The 21,972-nt window shown below is 41.8% G+C and overlaps 1 non-coding gene across 1 annotated transcript; it reads left to right on the top strand.

The window, feature by feature from the left end:
- The first annotated feature begins 19,554 nt into the window (after nucleotides 1-19,554).
- TRNAA-GGC (transfer RNA alanine (anticodon GGC)) lies at nucleotides 19,555-19,629 on the top strand. Its single transcript has one exon. It is a non-coding gene; the product is annotated as a tRNA-Ala (tRNA).
- The last annotated feature ends 2,343 nt before the right edge of the window (nucleotides 19,630-21,972 follow it).

Genomic DNA, 21,972 nt, shown 5'->3' with positions numbered 1-21,972 from the left:
ACCTTGTCCCATGTGACTTATTCCACAAACTAAAAACCCCGCTCAAAGGAAAAAGATCTGCCACTATTCCGGAGATAAGAGAGTAATTCGACGGAGGAGCTTATGGGTATTCCAGAAAAAGCGTTCCAGAACTGTTTCGAAAGGTGAAAACATCGTTGGAATAGGTTTATGCGTTGGGGATGAGACAATTTTGAAGGGAACCCTGACCAATAATTTGTTAAGTATTTTTTTGTAATAAAAAAATTGGAGACGTTTTTTAAAAGACCTTGTACACCAGCGTAATCGTTTGAGGCGGAGAAGTCTCCAAGCGAATTAGTTTGGTTTACTCCAAAGCAACTGCGGGAGATGCCGCAACAGTAACATTTAACGGAGTCATCCGCTAGTATGCATTTCAATGCAACAATTTAAGGGTGTAAAAATCATTCTTTGAGAGTGTAAGAGGACTCCTCGATAGCTAAACTGGCAAATGCACTCGACCGGAGATTGAGGGATCCGGGTTGGTATCACAGTCAAGGCGAATGATTTATATACTCTGAAATTGTTGCATTAGTTTGGTTTAGTATCCTTGGGAGCCATCATGAACTAAAGGCAGAGAGGTTACGCTGAATTTTCTGCGACATTCACTAAGATAGCGCAAGTGAATCGTTATCTCGGTCGTTATCTCTTCGTTTACGTATTCCCGAATCGAATGATGCAGATCTCCTGCGTATGGTAATTATTCTCGGGAAGGTTTCTTCTGTTCATGGCGACTATTTGCGTCGATTCCGTGAACACATGCTGAGAATTACTACCATAGCCTTCCTATGAAAGACTAAATATAGAAAAGCGATAGAGGCGAAAATCATGGAAATGAAATATTTCAGAGATAAAATGGGAGGTTATAACGTGCTAATGACGCAGCATATGCAAGGGAATGGCACATTGGTGGCCTTTAGGAGAGGAGAACTCAGTTCTTAAATAAGGGGCCCTTGTTTCGATTCTTAATGCTGTTCCTAGAGTTTTGAGATCGATGTTCAAAATTTTTCTGCTTGATTTCCCTTTAAATATTTCCGGAGTAAATTAATCAGTGTTTTAATTAGTGTGAAATTCCACCGGATTGACATCTCTGTATCACCTTTTGAAAAATTTTTGTAGTTTCGATGAAATCCATGAACTGCGCCAGAATTTTATATTTCAGGGTAAAATTAAAATTTAACTCGAAATTAAATACATTACGAGAATGATAAAAATATTCTCTCGACCGAACGATGCTCATTATTGCACCTTGAGATTTGCCATTTCGAGAATGAAATTTGTCATATTGTTATTATTTAGTAAACTACCGGTTAAGGTAGGTTTTGGATAACACAACTACCAAATAAATATTTTGTGACTCCTAACAAAACACAATCCAGCAACCTACTCTACATCAGGTCGCTCTTCATCTCTGTTCACTTCCTTCCTCTCGTCATCCCGTACAACATCCCTATTTCATCCCTGCCCTTTCCTCGTTTGCCCAACATTCTCCCCTCTGTCACAGTTTTCAGCATTCCACTGCCGATCTATATGCCGTTCATCCATTTTTCCTTTCTCCTTAGGATCTCTCCCAGCAAACCCTTCTCTTCGCCCACCATACCTAGTACTTCCTCATTTGTTTTCTTTTCGGTCCATTTCACCACCTCCATTCTTCTCCACACCCACATTTCAAAAATCTCCAATCTGCGTCTATCCTCCTGCTTCAATGACCACGTTTCTGCGCCGTAAATAGCTACGCTCCATATGAAAGTTTTGACGAGTCTTTTCTTAACATCCTTACTCAACGTCATCAACTCCCTCCACCTTGTGAAAGCCTCTTTGCCTAGCGCAATTCTTCTCCTTACGTCCTTACTACTTTGACCGTGTTGGTCCAAAACACTTCCGAGAAACGTAAACTATTCTATCTGCTCTAGTTTTTGCCCTCCTATTTCAATTTTTAGATTAGCCTTTTTTCTTTCTAGAAAATCGCATAACCTTTGTTTTATTAATATTGATTCCCATCCCGTATCTGTCGCACTAAATTTCCAATTCATTCAGCAATGCTTGCAACCCCATGGCTGACTGACAAACTAGAGCTTGGTCATCAGGAAACCTAACTGATTTTAACAATTCCCCTCCGACTTTCATTCCTTCCTCCAGTTCTTCCCATGCCCCTCTAATCATTCCATCCACACACATGCTTCTTTTGCTTTATTTGTTGCCCGTCTCAATTTATTATTTAACTCTTGGTACTTCCTTTTCCTTAACTCTAATTCCTATTCTTCCATTTCCTTCTCTCATTTATCTTTGTAATCACCTCATCCGTGATCCATGGTTTCCTTGTACTTTTCCCATAGACGGTTCCTATAGCTTCTTTTACAACTTTGAAAAACTGTCCGAATGATTGCTGATGAACTGTGTTTAGGAATATCAACAGTGCACTCTATTTTAACCAAATATTTGGATTTTAAAAACTTGTGTGCAAAAATCGTGCACAAGCTGCATTGATTATTCGCCAGTTTCTGGCAAGAAATTCAATCATCATCCTTGATCATCCTACTTATTCGCCAGACTTCGCCCCCTGCGACTTTTTCCAATTCCCCAAATGCAAAAATGTGATGATGGGATATTACTGGGAAGATGTGGACACAATAAAGCAAGAAACGATGAGACAAATAAAAAGCCTAATTGCCGAGGACTTCCAAGGTGCTTTAAACAGTGGATAAGAAGATGGAATAAGTGCAAAGCAACAAATGGAGAGTAATATGAAGGGGACAAAACCAATGTAGACTACATTTTGCAAAATAAAGTTTTTATGGCCTCAGTTCGCGTATTTAATGGACACGGTAGTGTGTGTGTGTGTGTGTGTGTGTGTGTATATATATATATATATATATATATATATATATATATATATATATATAAACACATATGTTTTTTACATATATGTATATATACATATATACAGGGTTCGTCCGGAAAATAAGTGTACTGACTCCTGGGCTGGGCGCGCCGCTCCAGGCGCGCCCAGCACCGCTCTGACGGGCTGCGATTGGAGGGGGGTATGTTGGCAAGCGACGCTGAAAAAGGCAGTCGGCTATGAGCTGTGGTGTAGTGAGGAGCTCTGTTAACGCGAACCTCCACGCTCGACCCACGTCACGGAACGCGATGCCGAAGCAGCGTTATTCCATCAAATTTGCGGTAAAGCTTGGGAAATCGTCTACCGAAACTGTCGGTATGATTAACCAGGCTTACGGGGAGTCAGCCATGTCCAGAAACATGATCTTTCGGTGGCACTAGATGTTCGTGGAGGGCAGAGAAGAGGTCGACGACGAGTCTTCGAGAGGTTCCCGATGATGCCTTCGCGGGAGCGTTCCAGGAATGGGAACGCCGCTGGAGCAAGTGTATCGACTCACAAGGGTCCTATTTTGAGGAATATTAGCTTAAGATATGTAAAAGTGCAATACATTTTTTTTCTGAGCTCAGTATTTATTTCCTTATAAATTAGCACTTATTTTCCGGACGAACCCTGTATGTAATATATAAACACATATATTTGTACATATGTAGAAATGTATATATATATATTATATTATATATATATTATATACATATAAATTAAAACATGTGGGGCCACTGATGTGGTATATAGAAAAAAAAAGTTGCAGTGTATATACTTCAATATTCTTCATGGCTATAACGCGACCAATTAAACGTATTCAATCATGATCGTACCAGTAGTAAATGATGATTGTGCTAGTAGAATACTCAGGCATAAAAGCGCTCCGCCAATAATTAATTCAAGGATGCTTTATTCTCAGTGACACCACTGACAGTGTTGGGCGGGGGTTGTGTGGGATTGCGCTTCGGAGGTCACCGACTGCGGATCTATGGACCAATTTTTTAAAGATCGTGGTTGCACAGCGAATGCCCTCAGTAGTTCCGCGACTGCGCGCGAGTGGTCTCTCCCGTCACTTCCAACCAGAGAACACTGCCTTGCATCAGAGGCCCACTCCCACGCTTTTCACCGCAGGGTCGTCGTTGCGTAAGTCAACCGGTTAACTCCAGATGCAACCGCGGCTTCTACTGAGGAAGGGGAAAGGGGAGGGAAAGCCGAGAGAGAGAGAGAGAAAGATATGACAGAGAATGCGTGCTCAAATGACCTCAACGCGACGCTCTCAGTGGCGCAAGTCTCGGCTGATTGACCTCTATAGTTTGTCTCGGAAGCCTTCACCTAATTGATCAGTACTAATCGAGTGAAAAGGTTAATTTCGGAAAAGTTTTGTCTGATGTTGCTCGCTTGACATTAGTTTTTTTATTTTACTATATTATTAGCATACACTCTCAATTCTTCCCTCGTTTACTTTAGGTAATTGCTTTCCTCCTAATGTTTCCACGTTGTCATCAGTCTTCGTAATTTTAGTTACTCAATTATAATTGATTTAATAATAGCTTTTCGATGGTCCGTAACAATCAACCAAGTGACTATGGCACATATTCTTATTCTTTTGACGTTTTAAATGCACCTTAATTATTTGAGAACGCACAAAGTTTCTTCTGGTTTTGTTTTGTTGAACTTATCCGTTATTGAAGAAGAACATAAAATACTTTGTAAGCTCCTCTTACAATTTGTAATGATTTATTATCATAGTCCAGGTATTGACACTTGATGTTAAGGTTAAGAAACATCATGAAAAGTTGAAACCTGAGTGATAATACTAAATTCTTATCACATGAAACTGACAAAGTATTTTTACATTCATCTTTACGTCCGGTGGGCTTTCTCCTGTGGGCTTCCTGTCAACTATCATCACCAACATACTCCTTACTATTTCATTAGCTCTCTTGTTGTGTTCAATCCATTATTATCTACTTCGACGTAGAGTGCTCCCCGATGTCTTCCCATCGTACCCTCTCAATTCCCGCTGTTCTTCTTTACTCTTCCTCAATCCCGTTTGGCTCGTCGATTTTAATCTGGACGAAGCGCGAAAAGTGTGCCTTCAAAATTAGATACTCTCGCTCACCGCGAAGGGGAAGACCAGTTGTGATCATTGGCCGGAGGGTCACTCCCTCATTTGAGAAGGGTCGGGCTAGTAGGTTGAGGCAGAAAAATGGGTGAAGTAAGACGGTGGAGGGAAACTCGGCGTCATTATTAGTTTCTCCCATCGGAAATTGCTGGGAGTTTAAGAGTTGAGCCATATCCGACGGAAGTTTTACTATAATAGAAACGTTCTCCGCATTTAAACTGCATGAGAACTCTGATTACATCGCACGTAAATTAAAAGGACTTGTAAACTGACTTGTAGTTTAGAGAAATGGGATCCAGGTCGTTCCATTCCTTTTTTTGCATTTCCTCCGCGTACACACCGGAAATCCGATTGGTAAAATTATGAAATACATTCAAATACAATGATACACAATGTAAACACATTTTATTCCACATGATTTCTTTCCTGATGCGTGTAATTTGTGCCCTACTTAATGCTATCCAAGGATCTATATTTGCATTTATCTTCCCTGCTGATCAAACATTTTCTCTTCCGGAATAGGCCTCGACACTCCGTTAACACGTCGCAATGCCTTCTCCCATTTCCCCCTCTCTTACCTCCCTGAGACTGTTACGATACAGTCGTTCTCCATGAGGCATCGCAGCACAAAAAACGAATGCAAAGATAAAATGGTAGGAAGGCAAATAACCGCAACATAGGGGTATTTCCTTTAAAAATGTTGGAAAACGAAAATGTTGGAAAACTAAAAAAATCGATGCTATAATACATGCGGCGAAAGTACTGAGCTGGATGAAGATAGGGGGCACGTTCAACAATCACGAGGTATAGTGTCAAAGTGACAACAATGTAGAAAAAGTAAGTGAGAAAGTACATTTCCGCAAAAATTGTACTCCACGCATCTTTAGAAAAATAATATTGTTCATATTACAGTTTATCAAACCTAAAAATGTTAACAATAAAATTTATAATGAATTCGACAGTACACTAGCAATGTTACGATCAAAAATAAGTCTTTGAATCTATTTAGGATTAGTACTTGAAATATCTATTTGGAAGCAGTTGAGAAAGGTGTGACACGATATGAAAGCCAAGAAGAATAAGATGCAGTAAACAGTAAACGCCACGTGAAATGACAACGGGAGTGGGCCCTCACCATAATCCTCACCCGGAGTTGGACATCGCTAATGCCGCTGGGGCTCTCCACCAAAGAAAACATGGGTGACACTGAAGACTTCACCGTCACTAATTATTCTCGTATGGAAAATGTGGCCCGTGGTGACCCTGACACCCCATCGGGTATACATGATAGTGGTTATCATACTAAACAAACTAAAAATAGAAAATAACCACGTCAGACTTTTCCCGTCGCACCTACGTACATGCTCTGTTCCAGAAACAAATAAAACGATACCGGGAACACAGATCGTAGCACCATTTACTAAAATTCTTCAAAATAGCACCCTAGTTCATCGACACCCTAATGCCAGCGCCGCTTTTAATCCCGGAACGCTGCCTGGAAAGCGTCGATGGGAGTCTCATGAAGGCACCTCGTCACGGCTTATTTGACGTTCTTCAGCGTTCCACAATGGTTGCCTTTCACACTCCTTTTTATTCTCGAGAACAATAAGAAGTCAAGAGACATCACATCGTGTTGAGTGACTGGAGCAGCGTTGCCACCTTGTTCTTGGCCTGGTCACGATGAAGGTGGTGTGGGGTTGTCGCGTTGCAGCCTCCAGTTGGCAAAGATCTCCTTACAAACGCCTTGCAATCTTTTCCACCACCTTACGAGAACTTCCACAATTTGTATATGTCTATCGCTGACTCACCAATTCCCTGAAGAACAAACTCTGTGGATAACGCTTTTTGAGTCGAAAAAGCGTTACCCAAAGAGTGGTATATACATATATATATATATATATATATTTATATATATATATATATATATATATATATATATATATATATATTTATATATATATATATATATATATATATATATATATATATATATATATACATTACTTCTATATCTTCAGATGAAGACGGATTGTTTCCGTCGAAATATCAAGAAAATACGTGTGAGTGTTCTCCTTTTTTTGTGTTTCTATATTGTGTGTTATTGTGTATTGTACTATTCGCCACTTCCGTGTTACGTCAACGAAAGCATTTATATATATATATATATATATATATATGTATATATATATGTATATATATATATATATATATATATATATATATATATATATATATATATATATATATATATATATATATTTGGTGAAGGCCTTAATTGCGATTGATGTGGTTTGCATTTTTCTAAGGCATACGTAAAAATCCATTGCCGTAGCTACTGGTACTAGCTGACTATGGGCATAAAGGGTAAACGTTGCGCTCGCAGTTGACATGATATTTATCTTGGGGTACGTTCCTGAAAGACAATACTGTACAGATTGTCTTAAAAGAACTGCTTTAGACGCATGGACTTAATTGTTGACAACTGAGACATTTTATGAATTTATGGCTGGGAAGTTGGCTAAGGATACTAAGGGAAAGTTTGTAAAAACTTAAATATATTGTGCGTGGTTTTTGCCGGCGCATAGAAATATCTATGAAGAAAAATGTTCAGCTTACAGGGTTCGTCCGGAAAATAAGTGTACTGAGCTCAGGAAAAAAAATTTATTACACTTTTACATATCTTAAGCTAATATTCCTCAAAATAGGACCCTTGTGAGTCGATACACTTGCTCCAGCGGCGTTCCCATTCCTGGAACGCTCCCGCGAAGGCATCATCGGGAACCTCTCGAAGACTCGTCGTCGACCTCTTCTCTGCCCTCCACGAACATCTTGTGCCACCGAAAGATCATGTTTCTGGACATGGCTGACTCCCTGTAAGCCTGGTTAATCATACCGACAGTTTCGGTAGACGATTTCCCAAGCTTTACCGCAAATTTGATGGAATAACGCTGCTTCGGCATCGCGTTCCGTGACGTGGGTCGAGCGTGGAGGTTCGCGTTAACAGAGCTCCTCACTACACCACAGCTCATAGCCGACTGCCTTTTTCAGCGTCGCTTGCCAACATACCCCCCTCCAATCGCAGCCCGTCAGAGCGGTGCTGGGCGCGCCTGGAGCGGCGCGCCCAGCCCAGGAGTCAGTCACTTATTTTCCGGACGAACCCTGTAGATTGGAGGTTTATGAACAGAAAGGAAAAAAAAATGAGAAGTACTTGGCTTGGTGGAGGAGAAGAGAGGATTGTGGGGGGAAATGCAATTGGAACATGAAAGTTGATTGCAGCGTATTTTCATTGACAATGGCATGTTACAAAGCCTGTTATAATGGGAAGGACTTTAGTTAATTGAAGAAACTGGTAGACAGGATGGGCGGTACATGTACAGTTGGATAGAATGAAGAAAGGAAGGAAGTATAGGGAAAACATGATAGGAAACATTAATGGACGAAGAAAAGTAGAAGTAATGTTCCACCCACCAAATTATATAATTATATTCATTTTACTGCAAAGGAATTTGGCATTAATTTAATCCCAATTTGTATTTTCCTTTAGCCTTCGATTTTCAATGGTTCATGCATCAGGGAACCGGGGATACATCACCTAATTTCGCCCCGTCCGACATCTCTTTATCTCCTCCAGTATTCCAGCAGCTGAAGCTGTTTCAGTGGAGTGCTGATGTCGTCGCTTATCAGTCGCAGGGCGGGTCTTCCGCCGTTGATTTAACTTGACCTCCCTCTCTTAACATGGCGTGTGGCTGCATCTCCTCATTGCATAGCGGTGAGGAACTCAACACGTCATTTTAAACTAGCTATGACGCACTATGGGTCTCGTTTGGGTCTTATCTAGCTCCGCAGCTCGGGCTGCATTGACTTCATCGCTCTTATCCCCGCCTCTCACCCTTGGCCGAACTGTTATCTCCTCACACTTCCGAGGAGTCTCTTTGACGCTCACGAATTGGAACTCCGAGAGATAGTAATTGGAACATTTTTGAAACAGGTGTAATTGTCAACGAGTAAATAAACAATTTTTTGCAGATTGCATCTGGTTGATTGAATATAGGGGTGATCATTGACCTAGGAATATCAGTGCCTCAAAACACGTTTTAAATATTGTGTAAAAATGGAATGCTTCCAAGGGCGTTCTAATTACAGACGCAAAATATCACTGTTTTTGGTAAAATTCTTATTACCTTTCCAACCCTCCACCTTTCACCTGGCCAATGGCGACTCGGACTGTACCTGTAGATTTTCAATATTCTACATGCAAATGTATGTTCTACATACAATTTGTGTAGTCGAGTTTATTTTCGTATTTTTTGGGTAAACCCAGTAGATAATATCACTATTTAATGACAGTTTGTTTTTGTCCCAAACAGAATGTTTATTGAGAGAATTTTTTTCTAGGAGCCTTATTTGACATACATTTGGCAATGGATTGACCCGATAGTGGCGTAAGTTAAGTGATTGCTCTTAAGCGCACCTTGTTTTTGGTGTCGATAAATGGCTCAACAGGGAGTAATGACATTGAGTTTTAGCTTAGTTAAAAATTCACCGAGGTCTTTCAGTTTGACAAAATGTCCTCCCAAGATATTTGCAATAGTACTGCCCTAAAATATAACTGGGTGGTTGCCTGACATCATTTCAGCAGTTCACGGAGAACCAGAGTTATTATAATTTGGCATACGGCTCGAAAAACCACGGCAAACATAGTTACACATGATAAATTCCGGGACACACAGGGGTATTTCAGTTGAAATCTATTGTGGCTGAATGTAGACTCAGGAGTTGCTTGATATACCCACACAGTTTCCTGGGAACAGGTGCTGGTTTGGGAAGCAATTCACTGCTCATTAAATTTAAGAGAATGAGAACGGGAGAGATTGTAAGGAAATGGAACGTAGAAGACTTAAAATTGGGAGATAAGGGTGTACCACGAGGCAGCTGAGGTAATTCAGAGCAAGAATGAAGGAACGGGCACAATGGAAGAAATATCGGTGTATCGCAGAGAAGGAGTAACGAAAGCGGCGAACGAAACCATAGGTAAAGTAAATAGAAAAGGGGTTAGGAAGCCATTGTTTCTTTACGGAAAATGATTAGGAGATGGATTAAAGAAATAAACGAAAGATGCTGAATATAGAATTGGGCAGGAAAAAGCAAAAAGAGCCAAAAAATATACTGAAGTCAGAAGATGATAGGACAAAGAGAACATGGTTGAATGTGGGAGGCTATGGATAGCTTACAGATGTATAAATGGGCGCACTCTACAGAAAGGTGAAGGAACTGTTAGGACGTAAGAGAGGACATTCAGTTGGCACTATTTGAGATGCAACTGATCTGAGATGCAATATTAATGGAAAGAGAAGGCGTTCTGTCTCGTATATATAGGAACTATATTTTTAAAGCAATAGGCCAGGCAGTGTGGAGTTAAATAATGTCTGTAATGATAGAATAGGACCAGAAATACTTGACTGAGGGATAGAAAAGGCATGAAAGGAAATTCTAGAAGGCTGTGAGAACAGATAAGATTCCTGTAGAACTACTCAGTGATTTAGGAAAAGGAGGGAGAAATAGGGGGTTTATCGGGTTGGTAGGTGATGGTAGAATTCACCCAGGACCAAGCCCGACGGCAAGCGAAATTCAACCATCAGGGCAGGGAGGTTAGTTCCTTTCCCTGTACCGGTTATGGTTTCCCAGGATGATCCGGTACCCGAAAAATTACATAGTTTGGATGGAGCTGCAGGTGCTCAGAGAGGCTTGCCAGGCAATTGAACTACCGCATATATATATATATATATATATATATATATATATATATATATATATATACAGGTTAAAATTATCCTAATCCACTGGAGAAATAAAATAATTAGTTTTAATTAGGCGTCATTCTTTCCATCTGGCGCTTGTTTAATTTAGAAATTCCTCTCATTATCTTACAAAGATTGGAATGGCCTCAGATAATTGGTTCATGATGATATATGCTATTAGTTTGCCATCTAATCTTTGTTAATTTGGATGTTATGCAATTGAGTCTAAAGGATTTTCTCCACGTGGTTATTCTTTACTGTGATTTTCACATCCCTTGCGATATTTGGAGTCCTCTCGTTCTTAATTAGGTAATTTTTTGTCAATTTCCTCAAATTCCTTCCTGGGATGTTGTAGACTGTGATAGAGGGGAGAGCATTAGGCAAGTTAGGAAGATGTAGGAAAAGGATAGGTATGTTGGGCAGAATGAAGGGACATAGAGAATGTCGTATGTACGAGGAATTAAAGGACAATTTTAATGCAGTATAGGTTGTGAGGTTGTACTTTTTTAGACTAGGCTATGAATTGCAGCAATGGCAAGTTTGTGCCCATCCAAAACCCTAACTTAAACGGTATACTACTATTAATAATTTTAATTTCATTTAAAAATGAGCGCCGATCAATTAAATGGTGAACTACGATAATGCTAAAAATGTACAAACAAGTCTTTTTCAATGAATTCTTGAATTTTCTCGTTGATAAAAATCTTACCTTAAAAATACTTAGATTTTACGTCTTGAAAGCACAAGTACATACATTTTCCCTCAAGTAAATAATTTACTGTAGAGTAGCTGAAAGTATCAAGAATTTCATGTAGTTTTTAGGTGATATGTTATTTTAACGTATTCTACACCCGCTAATTTCCGATTCACGATGCTACACAGAAAAACGATACCTAGCTCTAAAGAGATCTAAGAATATTTTTTTAAATTAATTTTATGGAGGCCCATGTCTCGCAGACAACTTTTTCTAGAGATACTTTCCATCACGAAGCAACTTTGACTGCCTTTAGATTAAATTTATATCAAAATAACAGATCGTTCTCCCAATGCTACGCGTGGATTGCTGCGAGTCATGGGGTCAAATCTGTTCACTTCATAAACAGCGGAATGTTCCCATCGAGGATTTCCCAATCAATTTGAGAAACATCGATTGGATACTAGTAACCATCCGATGCAATTACGCCACCCTTTCTCAATTTCAATGAGCAGCTTTCAGCGCCTCCGAGACTCGCCAGCCGAAAGATGTTGACAGGGATTCCAATACGGCAGCGCGACGGAGAGGGAAAATTAAAACTCTTTTAATAGATCAATAAAAATCATTTAGCTTATCTGGTCGAAGTAGAGGGATGAGAAATTTCATTTTATCGTGGAAAATATTCCATTTAAATAGACCAATAATATCTTTACAAATGAGTCAATAACTTGATCTTTTCGTGTTGTTCTTATTTTGCATGACGGAGGAATCAAGGTTATCAAGTTTAGTCACTCCTATTAGTTGAGAAAAATTATAATGCCTGTATGCAAAAGATCAAAAACTTGCCAGGATATATTCTTCAATATAACTGCGAAGTATTTACAAATCCTGTCGTTTTGTGCGTCGAAAAACACATTATACTAATGTCTCCTGTCGTGTATTTAAGATGCCATAAACTAAATCTCAGTCACATGTATTCACGTTTTCTTTTTTTAAATAAAAAATCATTGAAGTCGTTGACACACGATTGCCTTTCCCATCGCTTTGAGATAGAGTTGTGATTGTCCTATTTTTAGGTATATGAATTTTGAGGCATTAAATAAACAAGCTAAGCTTCCTCCCTCAGATAATAAAATAATATTACGATACATTAATTCGAATTATTTTATGTCTCCAGCCCTTTCCATGCATCTCTTGCCGTTCTTTCTCTCTCTCGCCACCTTCTCAAAAAAGTATAAATATATACGAGGTCTGTTAAAAAGTATCGCGAATCATGAGTTTCCGCGGGTTTCGTATATTTTATTTTCGATTTTTTTGTGGCGTTATGTTGGTACTTATATCTCCCACTTATTCCGAAAAGTTCGGCCATTTTGAATGTTCAGTTAATTGTTGACAGCTGTTTTGCTTGGTCGTGTTTCGGCTTGTCTTCGATTTTTGCCTGTTCCAAAAAATGGATCAAAGAATCTGTATTTTGTGTGAAAAACGAAATTAAGGGCGCTGACGCATTCCGAATGTTGACTGTGGCATATGGAGAAGCTATTTTGGACCGAAGCAACGTTTATCAGTGTTACAAAATGTTCTCAGAGGGCCGAGAAGATGTGAACGACGAAGAGCGTGCCGGAGGCCCGAGCACGTCAACAACAGACGAAAATATTGGTGAAGTGAAGAAAATAGTATTGGCCAATCGTCGAAACACCGTTAGAGAAGTTGCTGAGGACCTAAACATATCGATTGCCATTCGATTTTTACCAATGATTTGGGAATGACACGGGTCGCCGCGAAATTCGTACCAAAATTGCTCAATTTCGACCAAAACAGCGACGCATTAACATTGCTAATGAGGTCCGCAACGACCCAAATTTGCTCCAGAGGGTCATAACTGGTGACGAATCATGGGTTTATGGTTATGACGTAGAAACTAATACTCAGTTAACCCAATGGAAGCTACAGCACGGGCCAAGACAAAAAAAGTTCAGTCGAATTTGAAAGATTTGTTTACAGTTTTCTTTGATTGCAGGGGCGTGGTGCATCATGAGTTCTTGCCACAGGGTAGAACGGTAAATAAGGAATATAACCTGCAAGTTATGCGCAATTGGCACAATTGGCAATCCGCCACAAACGACCGGATTTGTGGAAAAACAAAAATTGGCTTTTGCACCATGACAACGCCCCTGCTCACACATCATTACTTGTGCGCGAAATTGTGGCCAAGAACAGCACACCAATGATGCCGCAGATACTGTATTCCCCGGACCTGGCCCCTGGTGACTTTTTCTTGTTCCAGAAACTGAAGAGGCCCATGAAAAAACGACGCTATGCTGCGATTGACGAGATAAACACTGCATCGAAGGAGGAGCTGAACGAGATCACAAAAAATGATTTTTTTTAGTGCTTAGAGGATTGGAAAAAACTTAAGAACAATTGTATAATATCTAATAGGAATTACTTGAAGAGGACAAAACAGGTATTCATGAATAAAATAATAATTTTTGAAAAAAACACCAAAGTCGCGATACTTTTTGAACAGACCTCATATTTACCCATTTTCCTTTATAATTTCATAATCTTTATAATGTGTTTCAGGAGTTGCAATCGTTGGTGAAGAATGATTAGAAAAGCGAGACATTAGATTAAACCTCATTGCGCAAATACTTAGCCCCCAGGTCATTGCCACACGAGCGAATATAATGCTCTAAAATTATCATATGTGCACTCTAAAAATATAAGAAAAAAATGAAACTGTAATATCGATTCCTTTCTTGTGAATGGCTTCATTGAAAATTTTGAGTGCCCAAAAGTAAACAGAAGAGGAAAGGTTGAGTAATAAGTATAGCAAGCTTTTTTCCAGTATGCATCTCCTGAATCTTTGCTCGCTATAATCTCAGTAGATTACTGCCGAATAATGCCACATTAATATGCCTCTGACAGTTACCCGGTTTAAAGTTAACCACCTATTGCAACACAATCATAAATTTTATTGTTTTACTTCATCACATCAATATTTCATTAAAAGTACAATTACTCCAAGGAGGAAGAAATTCGTGCAGTGGTAAAACATAAGGAGGGAAAACTTGTAAAGTTTAATTGGTTAATTCTCGTTTACCTCACTGAATTTAATTTAATTTTATTACAGCTGCCTAGCTATAATGGCGTCAATTGAACAATCCCCTTGGTAGACACAAGAGTCCGCTAATATCCCGGAATTCAGCAATATTACCTGTAGACTATTGGCTATCCTTTCCGTTAGTCATGATTTCCTCTGTTCGTCCATTGTGATGCTTATGCTCTAATGCCACCAAAAGACTGAAGTACTGTCTGGCTGTGACATTAGTAACATCTTTATAGTGTTCAGTTGTTGTTCTATACCATGGTCAGGACTGCCATGATATTGTTCATATTTTTGAGGCAAAGCAAAAATGGTGAAACCAGTCGAATATGTTAAGAGTTGAGTTCAAGGTAAATTTCTAAACCAATATCTAAACATATATATATATTTATTTATTTATGTGAGTCACGGTAGTCCAGGGGATAGAGCGTTGGACTGCTGACCGGAGGGGTTTGATTCCCGGGCGAGGCGCTCTGGGCATCTGCAGCTCCACCCAAGCTAAAGTGATTTTTCGGGTACCAGATCTTCCTGGGAAACCATAATCGGCACAGGGTAAGGAACTGGCCCCCCCACCCTGATGTGTGAATTTCACACCCCGTATAGGGCTTAGGACTGGGTGAACTCTACCATCACCTCCTAAACCGACCTTCGGGTTGATTACTGTGTTTATAGTTTATAAACAGGGTTCGTCCGGAAAATAAGTGTTCTGGCTCCTGGGCTGGGCGCGCCGCTCCAGGCGCGCCCAGCACCGCTCTGACGGGCTGCGATTGGAGGGGGGTATGTTGGCAAGCGACGCTGAAAAAGGCAGTCGGCTCTGAGCTGTGGTGTAGTGAGGAGCTCTGTTAACGCGAACCTCCACGCTCGACCCACGTCACGGAACGCGATGCCGAAGCAGCGTTATTCCATCAAATTTGCGGTAAAGCTTGGGAAATCGTCTACCGAAACTGTCGGTATGATTAACCAGGCTTACGGGGAGTCAGCCATGTCCAGAAACATGATCTTTCGGTGGCACAAGATGTTCGTGGAGGGCAGAGAAGAGGTCGACGACGAGTCTTCGAGAGGTTCCCGATGATGCCTTCGCGGGAGCGTTCCAGGAATGGGAACGCCGCTGGAGCAAGTGTATCGACTCACAAGGGTCCTATTTTGAGGAATATTAGCTTAAGATATGTAAAAGTGTAATAAATTTTTTTTCCTGAGCTCAGTACACTTATTTTCCGGACGAACCCTCTCTCTCTCTATATATATAACGGACGTGAATAATAATGTATAACACTTAGCACTAGTGGACACACAAAAACACAGAAGCACACAAAAAAAAGGGACTCACTATTTTTCGTGTGTTTCTGTGTTTTTGTCTGTGTCTAATAGTGCTAAGTATAAAACATTATATAATTTTATATATATATATATATATATATATATATATATATATATATATATATATATATATATATATATATATATATATATATATATATATATATATATATATATACATTCAAACACGAAATCCCGCCAAACGGCGAATATATACTCATATATACAGAAACATATATAAGGAAAAGGGATAGGAACACGTATAAAGGACGAACACAATAGAGGTGGGGAAGGCGGAATCGAACGGATCACAAGAGTAAAAATATTTCCTCAACCGGGACTCGAACACCGGATCTTTCCACTTGCCGGGCGGATGCTCTTAACCACTTGAGCTATGATATAAATTATTTTATTCGGTTCAGAATATTACAGAGTTTGTTAGCATTATGCATAATATCAGGTCACAGATTATGGGTACATCATGTTTTTCTTTAGTATAAGTGTATACATGGATACATATATGATACATATACCACATACATATCCACTTGTACATACATACGCACACATGCATATCCACACGCACATACATAAGCATATGCATACAGACGCATACTCGTGAATTTGACCATTAACATTTAGAAAGAAAAAAAGAAAGGAAGACAAGGTCCACAGATATTAGGAGGGAGAATTTAGCTAGCAATGGAAAATTATGCATTGTAAGAAATTATCAATGGCAGGGTTGAAATTATCGATTCAATCAGTCATTCAGCAAAAAAAAAAAACTCTTCAACGATGGACGAAGTGTGTCCGGCACCGGGTGGCTACCGGACATCACTTCCCAGAGTTCTGATCGTGGCTAGCGTCGCTCCGGTCGCGACTCGACCCCGGGCGACGAGTGCTTCGCCGTTTCCCGGGACGCCTCGTCCAACGGGTCGACGAGCGAGGACGCGGCATTTCGCCACATCCCTCCCCCCCGGCCTCGTCCGAAGAGGAAGAGCCAGCCGTGGTCTCCACGAAGACCAGGTAACTCGGCAGCGTTCCACAGGGGGCCTTCTTCGAAGGAGCACCGCTGGGGGCCGCCAAGGGGTAGGACGCACCCTCGGGGAGGGTCGGAGTGGCGGACTGGGGCTCATCTGCGGAAGGGTTGTGGTCGGGAAAAATCAGGGGAGATAGTTGCTTGTGGTCCGTATCTTGAGAAGCGCTGGGAAGATCGTCGACACATTGACTGTCCTTAATGGGGAAAGAAGATGGGGTATGTGGGATTTTTGACTTTGGGAAACTTGTATGCGGGTCGACTTCCGGGGTCGGTGACGCTTCCTTTACAGTCAATGATAAAGGGGTCGAGGGATGAGCTCTTGGGGACTGGAAAACATCGCAATCAGATGCATCCTCCTCACCTGTCACCAGAGGTTCTTGGGGTGTTTGAAACCCGTGATGCAAGGATTGCGTAGCGAGGGCGTCGATGGCATGAGCGGGGGGAGGGGGGGCGAAAGACCATCCCTCCTCATTTGACGAGCTCACGGAGACGGGGGCTGGAGGTCGTGTGATATTAGGCGAGGTGGTAGGTATGTGAACCATTTGTAGAACGGTATTCGAGACCAGGAGCTTGGGTTTGTCTGTCCTCTTCTTTTTCGGTTCCCTTTCCTCCGTTGACGATTTTCGCTCCCGCTGACATTTCCCTCCAATTGAAGGGAGATGCGGGGGACCAACGGGAGCAGCCGGGACCGCACCCTCGATGAGTAGAAGCGACCGCGCTCTCTCCTCCACAGCCACTTCGGGCTCGTCCATCTCCACGGCGGCGTTAGGGTTGGAGGGCATCGTCATTGCCTCCACATAGCTCTTACATACCTGGTTCCGAGGGCAGGTCTTGCGCTCGTGGCCTTCTTGATTACAGCGGGCGCAAGTGCGGCGCTGACCCTCATAGATGATGATGGCCCGGTTGCCGCCGATGTGGAGGTACGAGGGGATATTTCTCTCGACCGTCATCCGCACAACCCTGGTGCCAGTAAGCACCCGCGCCATATTTTCTCCCTCCCACCTGTTCTCCCACGAGCGATGTATTTTACCAAAGCGTTGGAGCTCGCCTGTTATGTCTTCCAATGGGGTCTCCACGGGGAGACAAAGAACCCTGACATTACACGGGCTGCCGGAAGTCTCGTCAATTGTTATTGTCGTCCTCTGGTCACTTAAAGACGGAAACGGTAGTTTCCGCGGAGTATTGTCTAAAATCCTAGTCATTGTAGCTTCGGTTGCCAACTTCAGGAATATCAAATGACGATTGTATCCAAATTGGATCGCCACTATCTCTTCGGGTGTGAGGCCCAGCGACTCTAACGTGAAGAGGTGGACCTCCAACGGGGTAGGAGGCTTCGCCTTCTCGTCAACTTGCAAGGCGAGCGTGTTTAAACGGCGCACAGCCATTTGAAGAAATCAAATTCAGCACACTAGCATGAAGAAGGAAAGCGCAACAAAAAAAACGAGCACTTTAAAGGGAAATAAAACACTCACGAACGCTCCCTCCCCGCCACACGCACCCGGCGGTAGCAAACAAAAGGAGCCTAAGCTCTACACCAGGAGTCAAGGTCAGTCTTGATCCACTAAACAAAACAAAAGTACAGCCTTCCCGGCGGAAGAAGTCGAGAGTCAAACTGCGCGCTTCTTGATGAACTAGGCGGTCAACCGCCGCTCGAAACAAAACACGATCGGAACCTCGATTTCCGAGAGAGTCCGGCAGTGCCGCTCTCCAAACCCCGGCGACCGAAGCCTCGGACGCCGGCGATTTTAGACACTCGGTGAACACAGGCACGTCCTGCTATCAAGGCAGCTATCGAGGATATGTAATTTACCCTGAGATCCGTGGGTCTTATATGTCGCCAAGCGCCCCGATTCTTTAGCCAAGAGATGGCGTCAGGGGGCTGTTTCACCCACCAAAGGAGAAATAGAGAATACACACAAGAGGAAATGACAGTGGTTAGAATTCATACAACATCATACAGGAAAAGAACAGTGCGTTTCGTGGCACGCATAGCCAGAAGAAAGAGATGAGCCACATTGGCCAAATACACATTCAAACACGAAATCCCGCCAAACGGCGAATATATACTCATATATACAGAAACATATATAAGGAAAAGGGATAGGAACACGTATAAAGGACGAACACAATAGAGGTGGGGAAGGCGGAATCGAACGGATCACAAGAGTAAAAATATTTCCTCAACCGGGACTCGAACACCGGATCTTTTCCGTTCCGGATCCGTTCGATTCCGCCTTCCCCACCTCTATTGTGTTCGTCCTTTATACGTGTTCCTATCCCTTTTCCTTATATATGTTTCTGTATATATGAGTATATATTCGCCGTTTGGCGGGATTTCGTGTTTGAATGTGTATTTGGCCAATGTGGCTCATCTCTTTCTTCTGGCTATGCGTGCCACGAAACGCACTGTTCTTTTCCTGTATGATGTTGTATGAATTCTAACCACTCTCCTTTCCTCTTGTGTGTATTCTCTATTTCTCCTTTGGTGGGTGAAACAGCCCCCTGACGCCATCTCTTGGCTAAAGAATCGGGGCGCTTGGCGACATATAAGACCCACGGATCTCAGGGTAAATTACATATCCTCGATAGCTCAAGTGGTAAGAGCATCCGCCCGGCAAGTGGAAAGATCCGGTGTTCGAGTCCCGGTTGAGGAAATATTTTTACTCTTGTGATCCGTTCGATTCCGCCTTCCCCACCTCTATTGTGTTCGTCCTTTATACGTGTTCCTATCCCTTTTCCTTATATATGTTTCTGTATATATGTATATATATATATATATATATATATATATATATATATATATATATATATATATATATATATATATATAAAGTGGAAGATTGCGTGATTATGGACGGAGTATGGAATGGGCAGTGCATTGTATGTATGGTGTGAACCTAGCCCATGTGTGATGGTAAAGGTGCGGTTTCTAATCTTTAAGTGTAATTGTATTTAAGAGTATTTTGTCTCGTATCTGTTCTTCTTGAGTATGTATGTACATTGTAAGAGTGAACGTTGACTAGAATTGACCGTTGCGACCAGGAGAAATACCTAATTGCAACGAGATTTGTACAATGGTATTTAATAATAACATTTTCTCGCGACTCCTCACGCTTTCACTTTTCTTATTTTCGACGTGACCCATTTCACGCTTGGTGTCCCACTGCAAGTCATTGTTATGTAATGCACCTATCAATTCTCGAGTTACGCCTCGGATCCTATATTGGCAATGGGGCCTAGTATATAGTCAAGCCACTTGGACTTGTATTTCCCAAACTTCCCGTTGTGGCGAAGGCATTTTTCCTGTAGCGCCGAGGGTCGGTATACGGTCATCAACCTTAGGGACGTTCACATTTTGAATTGTACAATTACATGCTTTTATTGGCAATGAAAGCAGGAGGGCGGCTGTTCGGCTAGGATAAAAGAAGAGTAAAACGGTCTTAATTAGTTCAATAGTTTCAGCCTCAACTTTGTGGAAGTTCATTTTAATAAATGAAAAAGAAACACTTTGTTCCAATCCACCAATTTATAATAAATGAAAAAGAAACACTTTGTTCCAATCCACCAATTTATTACAGGTACGACTAGTTTCGACGCTACGGCGTCATCCTCAGGTACAAAGTTTAAAGTCACAATCATTGTATATATACTCTCTTCTGGAAAGGGTGGGGGAGTTGTGGGAAGAGGGGGCGGGGAGGGGAGTACGGGGGTAGGTACGAAAGTACCTACCCCCGTACTTCCTACCCTCTCCCACATACTTTCGTACCTACCCCCGTACTCCCCTCCCCGCCCCCTCTTCCCACAACTCCCCCACCCTTTCCAGAAGAGAGTATATATACAATGATTGTGACTTTAAACTTTGTACCTGAGGATGACGCCGTAGCGTCGAAACTAGTCGTACCTGTAATAAATTGGTGGATTGGAACAAAGTGTTTCTTTTTCATTTATTATAAATTGGTGGATTGGAACAAAGTGTTTCTTTTTCATTTATTAAGAGTAAAACGATTAAAATGCTTTGTTGTCTGGCACCGGTCATTGGGCTTTGAGATAAAAACTGGTCTTGAGTACTCAAGTATAAGTCTTATGAAAGTAATAAAATGCAGACGATTGGTATGAAACTAAACAAATAAATGGTAACGAAATTAAAAAAATAGTCCTTTAGAATTGATTGGATTTGATATTTATAAGAGATGTGAGCGCGGATGCATTGAAGGCACTCCCTCCCTTCCCTCGGCGTATAGCCGACGGCTCGCCGAAGAACACTACCCGATACAACGTGAAAAATTATTGTGATAGCCACTCCCAGGTCACATGGTCACCCACCCTCCGCGCGAGAGTCAGGGAAGCTTTATCGGGCGCGTTGCATCGACTCATTTATTCATTCTTTCCAGTCTCCGGAACAAAGAGTTGGCCTGGCGCCTTGCATAATTCGACCGAGGCGGTGAGGTGTGAGAGGGAGGGCGGGGGAGGCTGAAAAATCTCTTCGCGATGTGTGTCGGGCGACCCTCAAGTCGCGACCCGCGGCGGCATGTTGAGGCAGGAACGAGGCGTGGAATGGGAGGGGAGGATGGCAAGGAGGTAGGGGTGCCGAGGCAGGCTTGGCTTGGGATGAACGTGCTCTTTTGTGATCAGACAAATCCTCCCGCGCAGCGACCTCTTTTGTAATGGCTGCAGATGAGGCTCGGGATGGTGGTCGTTATTGTGTCGCCAAGTGGCAGACGGGGCGCCGACGGACAAAGTGACGAATGAGGAAGTGGATGCGTTTGTCGACGCCAGCTCGTTAGAACGAATCGGAAGGGTCCATCGGTCCCCCACTTGAATGTAAAAATTGATAAAAAACACATTTGTAACGATGTAAATGTTTAAAAAACTTTTTGAACTCTCATCATTTGCAATATAGATTAGTGGCAAGAAGTTGAAACAGCAGATGTTTTGCCAGGAGAAGGGCAGTATCGACTCGTCTCTTCAACAACTGGGGGCGCTAATGATTTTGATCT

This window comes from Hetaerina americana, unplaced genomic scaffold (genome assembly GCF_022747635.1).
Source record: "Hetaerina americana unplaced genomic scaffold, ioHetAmer1.1.p SCAF_7, whole genome shotgun sequence".
Classification (NCBI taxonomy): Eukaryota; Metazoa; Arthropoda; class Insecta; order Odonata; family Calopterygidae; genus Hetaerina; species Hetaerina americana.
This window is presented reverse-complemented; position numbering and strand designations above follow the sequence as displayed.